This window comes from Epinephelus lanceolatus, chromosome 17, assembly GCF_041903045.1.
Source record: "Epinephelus lanceolatus isolate andai-2023 chromosome 17, ASM4190304v1, whole genome shotgun sequence".
NCBI classification, from domain to species: Eukaryota; Metazoa; Chordata; class Actinopteri; order Perciformes; family Serranidae; genus Epinephelus; species Epinephelus lanceolatus.
In genome coordinates this window covers 21,768,066-21,780,749 of record NC_135750.1, presented here as the reverse complement: position 1 = coordinate 21,780,749, position 12,684 = coordinate 21,768,066, and the positions used below count along the sequence as shown (strand labels likewise).

The 12,684-nt window shown below is 41.9% G+C and overlaps 1 protein-coding gene across 1 annotated transcript in view; it reads left to right on the top strand.

The window, feature by feature from the left end:
- Positions 1-10,571: 10,571 nt before the first annotated feature.
- crtac1b (cartilage acidic protein 1b) overlaps positions 10,572-12,684 on the top strand; it is a 34,148-nt gene continuing 32,035 nt past the window's right edge. Inside the window, exon 1 of the mRNA XM_033612461.2 lies at positions 10,572-10,724. The gene's annotated coding sequence lies outside the window, so the exon portion shown is untranslated. The remainder of the gene's footprint in view (positions 10,725-12,684) is intronic.

The following is a 12,684-nucleotide window of genomic DNA, read 5'->3' as shown; positions in this document are numbered from 1 at the left end:
GAATCAATTCTCATGAACAGTGATTTGCTCTGAAAGTTTGCTGCTTGTTGCTCTTGTGTGAACATGCAGTAAGACATTGATATGTCCAGTTTCACCAGGGTTTTTGTAATCAGTATCACAATGTCAAGTGTCACTGATTTAGAGTTGGACTCTATAAAATGTGGGGACTTGCAGTGGAAAGATGAAAAAATAGTTGAAATCAATGCAGCAGATGTTAAGATATCCTTACTGGTGGATAAAAAAAAAACACATTTCCCACAATGCAATCTCTATTAACAGATTTTTGATATGTATGCACAATCTATGGGCAACAGACTATTGCAGGGCTAACACAAAGAGACAGACAACCATTCAAACCACGCCCAACTTAGAGTCACCAATTAACCCGATGTGCATGTCTTTGGAATGTGGGAGGAAGCTGGAGTACCCAGAGAAAACCCATGCTGGCACAGGGAGAACATGCAAGCTCCTCATGGGGGAGTCGACTCCATTGTGTAGCCGACTGCGGTCCCCATCGGGTCAGGGTGGGGTGGCAAAGGGGGCCTCCCAAATAAAAACACGTGCGGCAAACAGGAAGTGGGCCTGTGAGGATAAAATGAGAACTGCATAGCCGAGGGTTTATGAGTGGAGTTTGGTCATATGTCCTCAACTCTTTTTTTGTTCCCCCACCCTGGGTTCGAACCAGCAACCCACTTGCTGTGAAGTGACAATGCTAACCAGTGCACCACCGTGCCGCCCCAGTATTGACCAATCACGTTTAAATGGCAGGTAAACAGACTGTGTGGAGAGGTGGAACGCACTGGCCAAAAAGCAATCTTGGAACTCATCAGCTATTGTCTGATGAGGATGTAACTTTACATTAGCTGTATTAAAATGTGTCTGCATTCATATTTAGATATGTGTTTATAGAGTAGCTGAAATGACTGGCTTAGATATCCACAAGCTGTACTACACCCCCGCCCCCCCTTCAAGATCAAGAATCTTTGGATGAACTCAGGTCCTTTTAATGAATCTAAATTTAGTTCCTGGATTATTGTTTCTTCTTGACAAAAAGTCCGTACTTGGATGGTAGTACTCTCTAAAAGTTCAGCAACTTTCTGGATGAAACTTGCAACATAAATATCGGTAATTGGTCAGGAACGCTAGTGTTACTAGTAGTTCATTGTGCTGTGACCATCAGACTGGAGCTGAAGAAGAGATTTCATGATAGATGTATGAACAACGAGGTCAAGGCTTTCTTGGGCACTTTTGTTGAGGATGACATCCAGAGGAAATTTGTTTGCTTGAAAGCCACTAAAGAAGATATTATCTAGCATGATTGGCAAGAGAGAGTGTCTATAAGCAAAAGCTTGTACAATATCCAATAACTGTATTCCACAGTTTTGCATTACATCCAATAAAACTTACCAAACATGAATCTATACCTGCAGAAACAGATTGTTACATGTTAATGACAATGTCTTTGATATTCCATACATTAATTCAGTGCTGCAAAGTACTTCTCATATGGCCATAATAAAAACGGTCAGTTCCTCTTTCTCCCGCCTACCAGTTCTGCCTCTGCTAAGCATCCTCCATCGCCCCACTGCTTCCCGTCCTGCAACACTATCCACTCCACTCTACGCCTCTCCAGAAGCGGGACTTCTCCACCTCTGCACAAATAAAACCGTGTGCCAAGCCGCATTAACTCTGCATCCTTATCGCCTTTCTGACTTGAGACATTTTATGAGCGGGAGCCTTCAGCCCCCTCAGACTCCAACAACAAGAAGAGGCATGCTTTATGCACTGCTGCATCACCGCCACCACTGTTTACTGGACACTATTATCATTTAACTGCATGTACACTACGAAAGGTCACATTTTGGACTTCAATTTATCACATCTCATTATATGATGTATTTATAACGTAGCTTTAAAGCTGTTCCTGAGCTGGGGGTTAGGTGGAACTGAGCAAAGTTGTGGTGGAGTTACATATAAAAACAGCCGTGTGTACACACCTAGTTGAGGCCAAAGACCTGCTGTGGCCTCTGCTGCCGGCCTAAACCAGCTCTCTGGGTTCTCTTAAAGTTTCTGCCCACGCAAACAGTGACCGCACTGGCCCCCGCCATCTCTGAAATAGGCGTTTATGCTTACTGAGGAGAAGATGACTCAATGGAGTGCCGGGAATGTGTGCATATTTCCACAGGTATCCTATAAAAAGTGTCAAATAATGTGAAAGTATCTAATTTTAAATGGAGTAAAAAACAGTGGTATGTTGTGCATTGGTCAACATGCTCCACCAGGACTAATTCATTTCATGCTCCTACAACTTAAATGTTTGGTCTGATAATTTCCACTCTTAGTATGCATCCACTGTTGCCTGGATCAACTTGTTTGCATTTCAGCAACATCGCTCCAGCTTGCACTCCACAACAGCATTAGTATATGCAAAACCTCATAATCATGCCATGGCTTTGGCCTCTTGTGGTTTCTACGGCAGTGACTTAATTCTGCTTCACTAATCATAATAATTATAGATATTACAGTATCCTTGGTAATTACTGTAGAGCACTGGCTCCTATCTTTTAATGGATGCTTAAACAAACAGATTTCAGATAAGTTTGGGAAGAAAACTAATCTATGGCCTCTGAGGGGAGATCAATCAGGTGAAGGGGTTGGAGTTGGGAGGGTGTAATAGTGTGGCGTTTGGTAATTAATACAGAATGCAGTAAGAGATGGAACCTGGCTCTTCCTTCTTTTTTTTTTCAATTTGCGTCCCTTTCATCCCTACATCCCTCCTTCTCTCCGTGCCTTTGCCACATTATTTATCTCCGCTGTCACACCATTGTTGTGATTATGGATGTCATGCAGCCGTAAAGCGCTCCACGATCAATAGGCCTGAAATTAAACCAAAAAATGAATTTCCGCAGTGTCGGCCACATGCACTCCTGAGCAGGAATTACCTTGCAGGAGAATGGCTGATTATCCCACTGAGGAGACAGTGACAGAAGCACAGGAGGAGGGATGGTGCTTGACTGCGGCTGGCAGCAATGGCAGTAACTGCGAGGACAGTTTTACTGCCTTTTTTTTTTTTTTTTTTTTTTTTACAGCAGACCACGGAACACATGGTACATGTGTTGAAACTTTGCGTAAACAAGCCCTAAAACACCAATTTAAATTCAACAAAAGATCTGGATTCTCATAGCAGGATTAGTTGACCTCATATGACCATAGATCACTATCCAATATTCCACATTACGGCTTGAAAAGGTTGAGAGGTTTTGTGTAGTACTTACTCTTTATGTCTGCAATGTAACAAATCCGGGTTGTTCATGATGACACAGGCCAACTGAGGAGATGATGTAGTCATTTCTTTCAGGGTGAAATCAATACACTATTAGGCATGATAAGATGAAAAAGTGCTCATTACTTGTATCATCGAGTCGTTTGGAGAAGCCTGCAGACTGGGGGACTTTGGTCAAATGGCGAGACCTCCAGTGATGAAAAGCACAACACAGTAATTAAATAAAAATGTGAAGTTTAGGAGAAAGCTCATGAGAACCCTAGAGGGAAGAGTGGAGCATGTACGTTGGAAGAATGTCAGATTATGGTCAGTCTTATAGATGTTTGCAGTCTCTTAACCTGCAGCTTTCTTTGTTTTCAGACGGTCACTGTACCAACTTTGCTCTCTGTCTCATGCTGTCCACACCATGCATTTGCAATTTATCCTCAGCACCTGACACAGAGCCTCAGAGAGAAGTCAGGGATGTCAGGGGAAGTGTTTTCATGCTTCTAAAATCCCTTGTGTAACTCTCTTAAACCAGCCTTCCTTCCAGCATCTTCGCCTCTGCACATCCCTCCACCGGAGATGGACGCATCCTTTTGTTTCTCACTCGTTTCCCTTGTCCCTCATTTAGAATCGATTTGCTATTAATGCCCGAGCATCACGGAGGGAGGGTGACAGGGGGTCGAGGTGGCTGCAGCTGCTTGACAGGCTTCTTCATCTCCGAACAGGAAGTTTGGTTTACATCAGCCGTGGGGCGGGAACTGTCATCAGGAGACCTCAGGGCTAATGGGCTGGATTTATGCGGTCCTCTCCTCCTCTCGGCGTGGATCAAGTTGGGAGAAGCTTAAGTCACTGATCTGAGGGCTTTTCGGTGTTTTATTCCACGGGTTTGTGATTAAGGTTTGGAGTCGGAAAGCTGATGCAAGATCTATTCTCTGGAGAAATTAAAAAATTAAGATTTGTTCCTGCGTGAAATCTGATCTTAAATCCAGGCAGGGTTATGACTTTAATGCATTTATATAACAAGTGCTTCACCTAAAGTAATTTCTTTCCTTTCCCTTAACTTGGCACGTCAAGACAAATTTCATTCATCACCCCTCCGTGGAGCCAGGGTGCTGGGCAATAACCACAGTTTGGTTTTCAAATCAATTTGACAAATCCTCTGAGAATTGTAAAACAGTCTTAGAGCAAATAATGGCCTGACACTCTGCATTAACAGAAAAGATGTGACTCGAGACTGACGCCTGACCGTGTAGCTTCTGGGTTTACAAAGAAAACATGTTCTTGTGGTGAGATGTCAATAAAGGTTAGCATTTTGAACACACACAGGACAGCTAAACCTGGAAGCAAAGTGTATTATAGCTGAATGCAGTCACCAGCTTTATCTAAAAGTGATGAAAACGCTGTGTGACTTGTGCCCTGGTTTCACAGTTGGACTCAAAATATTGAATGAACTGTCTACATCAGCTCAAACATGACAAGATCCAGACGACCAATCGACAGTATTCATCCTTTATATTCATGACTTCCTGCTGTATCATTCCTTTTCTGTTGCTTTCTATTCCCATTCTCTCCTCCTCACTCAGTCTCTTTCCCATCCTCGTGAGCATCGCAGTGACTGAACTCATTCTCAACTATTTATTTGCTTTATTTCCTGAGATCAGCTATAAAGAACAAACACTATTAAGCCAGCCAATCAATAAGGGACATCAGCGCTCTTATCCCCCCCCCCCTTTCTCTCCCACCACAAAATAGATTTATATCTTCTGCCTGAGCAACATAAATCACATATTCATACATTAAATTAAAAATGTGATTGATAGCAATGCAGAGAGTGTGTACCAAACCTCATGATGTAAAAAAACAAATATTAGTTGGGGACTGCGGAGGGTGAAGAGAAAACAAACACTGTTTTTCAAGTATAATTCTTCACAGTCTTGTGAGGACGTCCGAGCTCAGGAGATGAGTTGTTGCGTTAGGAAAAAGGAAAAGTGACACTTGGTGAAACTGTGGCTACAGAAGCAGATCATGGAAATAATTATCAGCATCTAAACTCAAAAATGAACTCAGCGTTACTGAACAGTTTCCACTATAGAAACACTAGCTGGAAGGATAGCTAAAAGGATAATTCAGGGTCCAAGAGACATTTATCTTGGCTTTAAAGGAGCTGGTCAGCTTCCAGCCTCTCTCCTGTGCATGTCATTCTGCAAGGCGAAGTGTGTGTAGAGAAACAGGTTCATTCACAAAGTGACACTTAATGGGATATATACAGATTGTGTCATGCATTACAGGGCCCAGTGGTTATGGGAGCATTCCAGAGGAGAGAGGCAGAGAAATATGGCAGCATCTATCAGAGGCCGGGCCAGAGAGGAAAAGGTGCAGGAACAGAGAAGGGACGGGAGCTGGGGGTTGGGGGGCTGCCAAGGACATTTAAGAGAGCTGTCAGGGGAGGCTGATCTATGAAGGACCCTGTTGGCTAAACCTATATCCCTGCATGTGAGTGTATGTGTGTGTGTGCGTGCAGTGGAAAGTGCATGAGTGCAGTCACACCAACTCATGCTCTAACACATGTGCTCACACCCTGGAGGGAGAGTATAGTAGAGTAGTCTCAGTGCACAGGTTCAAAGATCAGAGTTGGAGATCATCCACATAGAAAATCAAATGTTGTTAAATGTGTGTTCTGAGCATGAGATGAGTATAAACAACTGTGGGAGGGTAAACAACACGAGAGAAACTGTTCAACTGTGAAAAAACGGTATGTTTTCTGGAGAAAAAGTGTATGCAAGAAAACAATTGCTGTTTAGTTCATTATCATAAACAACGTCACCAAAGTCCAACAATCAATTCAAGCATATGAATGACATAACTTACATAAGTAGATTTTCAGACTTATGACAAAACTCCTAAATTACCAGTTAAGCATATTAATAACCATCAAAACAGATTTAAAAGTCTAGAGGCAAAGTAGACTTAAGTTGTGATGTAATACAACAGGACAAAATGGACTCACTTTCCACTTTTCCCACAGCAAACAGATCACACCATTTATTTTCCTCCATGATATTTTTCAACCTGCCAGCTTCAAATAGCTACAGAGAGAAATACCACTTCTTAAAAAGTGCTCGCTATGAGGATCTTTGGTTACATTTATAGGGGCACTCACTCTACCGATTTCTCATGTGACATTTCACACAGATAAAGGAGCGAGGTTTCTGTCTGTGTGTGTGCTTTGTCAACCAAGTGTTTGAGCTGCTCATTAAAAATAAGCTTTAATTTTATGTCATATGAGAGGATAGAACAGGGTGTCAAACATAAAGACTGCAGGCCAAAACCGGCCCGCTAAAGAGTCCCAGCCGGCCCACTCAACACATTTTCACTCTGACTTTGTCACAAATCGACGTTTGGTCATGGACCTGCCATGTTCTACATTCCAGATACGATGTGAAGGTATCCTGGGTGTGTTGGTTGTCTTAACTTTCATTCTTGTCCTGCCGCGTTTCCCCCTGACGTCGCCGAGTGCCGTTGAACTACAACTGCGACTGGCTGCGTATCATGCCGACATTAAAGGACGGCTTTTTTTGTCAGTGACTGATGCTACAAGTCACTGGCCAGGTGCCGGATTTCGACAACTTCGGAGTGAGACTGGGTTGGCCCACTCGTTGACTTTGCGCATCTATTATTGATGCACTTGTGAGGGTAGGAGGGGCTACGTTTGAGGAGCAAGTTTAACAGTGAGTCATGTAAAATGCTGCTTCAGAGGTGATTCCACTCTGAACCAAATTCAGATGTCTGAAAAAACAGTGAATACGTATTGTGGTCATATTTAAAGATAAATATCGTCAGTCACAGTGATTTTCAAACTTTTTGTGCCTGAGGCACACCAGGGCAAGCCAAAATCTCAAGGCACACCTGTATTTATATCATGTCTATAACGTATGCTATCACTCTTATCACAACAGAAGACAATAAAATTAAAAAAAAAGACAGGTAGCTTTCATGATACTTCTTACAAACAGTTTTTTTCTCTTTTCTTTTGGTGGTAGGTCATCTTCTCTGGTGCTTTGTTGTATTTTGCTCTGTACAATAAATCGACCCATTGTCCCACTCACAGCTTTCTCCTTTTAAATGTTATCATCCCTCACACTGGCTGCAAATCAGGATTTTTAATGTGTAGCACACTCACAAATTCCCGCACACAAACAGCGACTAATAGGTTCCCCGTGAAGGTATTTTAAATCAAAGTAAATCAAATTACTTTTTTTTTTTTGCTAGAATTCAACTCTTTATTAAGAAATGGGTGCACACAACATTCTGATACAGTCAATTAAGCATTTATTCATAACTTTATGTACAGGCCCAGTTGAATATTGTAATAATAATGTGTGTTTATCACAAAATCCCATGGCACACCTGGACTGGCCTCACAGCAAACCATTAGAGAACCACTGGTCGATCAGCAGCTTCAATACAAAAGAATCTATACCAGACATTAACTTAAAATGTTGCAGGTGGTTGCTAAGCAATTGCCCAAACTTTTGATTTGTAAATGGCTTGCAAGGCAGAGGATAACATAACATGCTGCCTCAATACCTTACACTTTGGTTTGGTGTGGCCAGCAGTACTACACAGGAGTGGAAATGTATGGAAAAAATGTGATGACAGTGAGACTGAATAAATGTGGAAAAACTGAGACTGATTTCACTTATTTTTCTTGAGATATCGCAGGCTGTTCAGCATCTCTTTCGTAAATGGATGAACATTTTCAGGATGTACTTCTTTACACTAAAAGAAAGAAATATGTGAAGGTGTCGCTATTTATAGATTATTATGTTATGGTTTTACTGGTCTGGCCCACTTGAAATAAAAAATGAGCTGTAGGTGGTCCGTGAACTAAAATGAGTTTGACACCTCTGGTATATAATTTTAAAAGAGCTAAAACTAAAGAGCTACATTTCTTTGTGGAGAATTAAAGCTTCACATATTATATTGAATTGATAAGAATACATTTTGGATGTAGCAGCTCCAGGAGACTGACTCTCGCTCAGCTATAGGCTATCTGAGGTCTCTGTCGGTAGCCTGCAGGCCTGTTAGCCAGAGGAGTGAACGCCAGGCAACCCTGCCAGAGGGGACGCAGCATTGGGACCATTACTAAAGCTTAATGATATGAGAAGTGTTCTCCTATCCACCGCGGAGGGGATTCATCATGATGCTGTAGCACTATACATCTTTCAACAGCCCCTAAAGAGGAAAGGGGACATTTCTTCATGCTGTAGTAAAAACCCCTCCCTTCCCCACTCTTCCCTTGAGCTTTCTACATTCCTCATCTTCTCTTAAAGACGCTCTATTTTAAGATCATTGCGTCTAAGGAAGGAGGGGTGGCACGACCTTGGCGACGGGTGAGGGTGAAATAAGGTGGTGAGAAGCGCTGGATAAGTGTGCGGAGAGAGCCACAAACCACAACATCTTGTCTGGGATTTGTCCCAGCCTGCCCCGAGGGAAGGAATACAATTCACTCTCCGCCTCAAAGTCACACTACACACTGTCACTGGCTTCAGCTGAGTGCTGATAGATGTCTCTTTGTCCCCTCATAAATAAAAACACTCTGGTCTATGCTGTGAGAGACTGTAGATCAGGGTGTAAATAGCTGAGGGTATCATGCGCTGCAGTACGTCAAGCCTGGAGGGTTTTCTCTTTCTCTAACCCTTCACATTTTGCGACCGTGTCAGAGGACTCTGCAACCTGTAAATCAAGGTGATAAACTGCAACACCAGAGCCATCAAAATAAGTAAAAGTAGAGTTGACTTTGGGTCTTTAAAATAATTTTATAGCCCGGAGACAATATGCAGTAATCACAGCATTGAGACGCTTAACATTTCTGTCATAGTATTTGCATTGTTTGAGTCACAGCCACCTGCCTGTGGATTTACACCAGTAGATCACAGACAATAACAGTAAAGACAGAAGTGCACTGCTTTATGACTTCAGCACTTTCAGTTTGAAGTCTTCCAGCACCAGTGAGTTTAAATTATGGTGGGAGACGTCCTTGGGATGTGAACATCTCATTTCACCAGGCTGTGCACATGCACACACACCAACACACACACTCACACACGCACACACACACAACTCATTTCATTGGGGGTCTCTGGGAGGCTGGACTCAGTGGAGCATGACATAAGAATTATACATCTGGCAGCAGTAAACCTGCAAACTCTCTCTCTCTTTCTCCCTCCCTCACACATACCACACACACACTTGTGACTACTATGAGACAAAACACTAACTTTCTGCTCATCACGCTAAGAAAGAATTATTCATTTTTGAGGCTCATTTGCTATTTGTGCTTGTAACTCTGCTCTATGCAAATGTGCTGCTGCTTTATTCCCTTTGCTCCTCAAAGAGCTGAAACAGCTCCCTGCTTCTCTTTAGATACCATAAAACTGTTTTATTTATGTGCATTTAATTACTTTAATTACTTCTCTAGTCAGGCCATGGATACATCAAACTCAAAACCTAAAACGGCCAAAATATTGTTTTTGTCTATTTAAGTGAGTACATTCACATATAAAAGTGAATTTTTGAGGACAAAAATAAACATTTTGTGTCCATGAATTGACTGCTGGATGCTTTGTTTACAAGCCGCAGTGTTTGCAGGGTGGGGCCAGAGTTCAAGAGATAAGAGCGCATGGAGTATGGAGTGACTGCTCAAACATTACTGATGATATAAAGAACACAGGTTGCATATGCATGAGGATTTTACCCAAGAAAACCCTTATGACTTCTGACCTTAAGTTACGGTGATCTGATATCTATCGCTGAAGCATGAATTAATAATTAGGTATTCCTTATTTTAAATGATAAAATAAAGTAAAAAAAGAATAAAGTTAAATTAAATTAAATTAAATTAATTGGGGAAAATATCAGGATTAATCTGCTTGTGGGCACCATTTAAGTAAATATGATATATGGTAAATAAAACTATTACTTAAACTGCAGTAGCCCGTCCACATGTACAAGACAACACATTAATAACACAATTAATAAAGATAAATCTGAATACATGGTCGCACGTGCATGGAGCAGGAGTCAGAGCATCCCAACTGGACCGAGGAGGCTCCGCATCCCCATCCCAGCTGCGTCCCGCTGCCACATAATAATGAGCACCAGGGGACACGCCCACCCACCGCTTCCCAGCTCCCTCATTGGCTCCGTGATTAAATATTTCCCAAGCCGCGTGCCCATTGGCTCAAATATCACACAAGTGATTTCATAAAGCAAATCTTTTGGAAGTTGTGTAAAGGGAATAAGTGGGAAAAACCCTTGAGATAACTGCGGCATCTGAGCGCGCAATTAGCTGACTGTATTTCCTTCTTCCTCTCCCTCCCCCTCTTTTCTTTCTGTCTCTCCGGGCTGTCAATCGCTGGAGGATTTGTCGGAGTTTCCGAGCGTCTCTGCATCTGTGAGTACCTGAGTTTGCTTGGTGATGTTAAAGCTGCTGCTGCTTTGCTCTGGCTTCAGGATGACTGTAGCGCTCCGCTGGGATCTGCTGCAGACACAGAGCCGATAGAAAGTTGATGTGCAGCCGGATCTGACTGCAACTTTGTGTTTAGAGCAAATAATAACTCCAGATTGAGATGCTAGATTATACTGTTTTATCATCGGCTGCAGTGAATGCAAAGGATTAAAAACTGCTACACAAAGTGGATTAAAAACCTGCCGATGAGCAGATAGTAAAAGAAAGACAATAGATTAATTAATGCAGCATATAATTCATGTTTTAAAAAGGTTTCTGTCATGGTTGCACATTTCTTTGGCTGTTTTTCTACAGTTTCTTGTTTTAAATTAGTTGCTTTTTGCTTTATAGTCATTTAGAGTTGTGCATTTTATCTAATTACATGTATATTACATTACAGATATATAAATTACAATTATAATAATTATTATTATACATTTAGAAGTTATTCATTATGCATCATATATGTGATGCATTCAAGAGACTTTACTTTCTATAAACACTCCTCTAACTGTCAAAATTGTTTTCATGACGACAGTATTTCATAAAATGTTTTAATATATATGATATGATGAGTGTGTTGCTGTAAAGCAGATGAAGCGTTATGGTGAGTTTTTGCAGTGTGTGTGTGCATTGGAGTGGGGTGTTTTATTGTCTGATATCCACTGTGGTAAATGATGGATGAATTGGAGCTTAAAATTAAAAGCAATTGTTGATTTCTCAGAAGGACTGCTAAGTGTAATTCAGTGGGACTGGTAGAGCACTTTGTGTGTGTGTGTGTGTGTGTGTGTGTGTGTGAGTTCTGCAGTGAGGGTGTCCTTCACAGAGAAGAGCCTCTGGAGAAGTGTTTGAAACTGAAGATGTTGCTGGCTCTTTGTCGCAGTGTTATCAGGATCAGAGCTCGGGCTTGAACGCTCCAGAAGGCACATGCTGATGTTGCACGCTGTGGTAATGGCCTCTTAATGCCAACATAAATAACCAAATCGAAAACATTTCTCTGCTTCAAACGACAATTTTTTTTCTCCCCGTGCTATTTCATGGCTGTTTTACGACAAATGACTTTATTTGATGCTTCCTATTCTTATAGCGGGGATTGTTGTTGACCCTGCAGATCCTTAAAAACCCCAATGATTGTTTTGTGGAGCCTCGCTCATGGAAAAGTCACATTGCAACTTTTACTTGGCGACTCAACTCGGGTTTCTTGGCTTTTACTGCAGTGGATGCGGGGCGAAGCGACTGCATGTCCTTGACTGGATAATGTAGTGCCCCACCATTTTATCAGGCCGGTCCCAAATGATTTCAATCTGTCTTTTTTCTACATCCCTCTTCTATCCAGTTATTACTTAGTGTGGCTATTATAATACAGAATTACTGGGAATAATATACTTTTTCTCCATTGTCAGACTGGTGTTCAGCTGAAATATGCTGCAGTATCATGGGACTAAAGCCCTGTCTTATATTTTATCCTCATTTGTATGGACATTAAAGTTCAGCAGCCCACCTGTGACTGTTTTATCTAAAAAGCAGTGGTTTTGTTCTCTAGTTTTCCATTTTTTAAAGGATTCTCCAAGTGCATCTTCACATAAAATACTCCCCAAAAAGAGTGCACTCTTTGTCACCACACTTTTCTTTTTACTTTTCAACTTTCCTTTTCCTCCTCCTTTTTAATTTATAGCTCCCTGCCCCTATCTTACATGGAGTATACGAGCAAGTTGGTAAAGCGTCCCTCTGTGGTGTGAAACAGCTCAGCCCATTTGTCACTACACCCTGCTCTAATGTGGAGAAACTGCCTCATCTTGAGCTCCCGGTGTTGTTAATTAACCCTTGTTGGTAACAGCCACAGTCGACACCGCTACCAGCTCTCCAGCCAGCGTTATCGCTGTGCCGCCTGCCAGCAGAGCTAGCA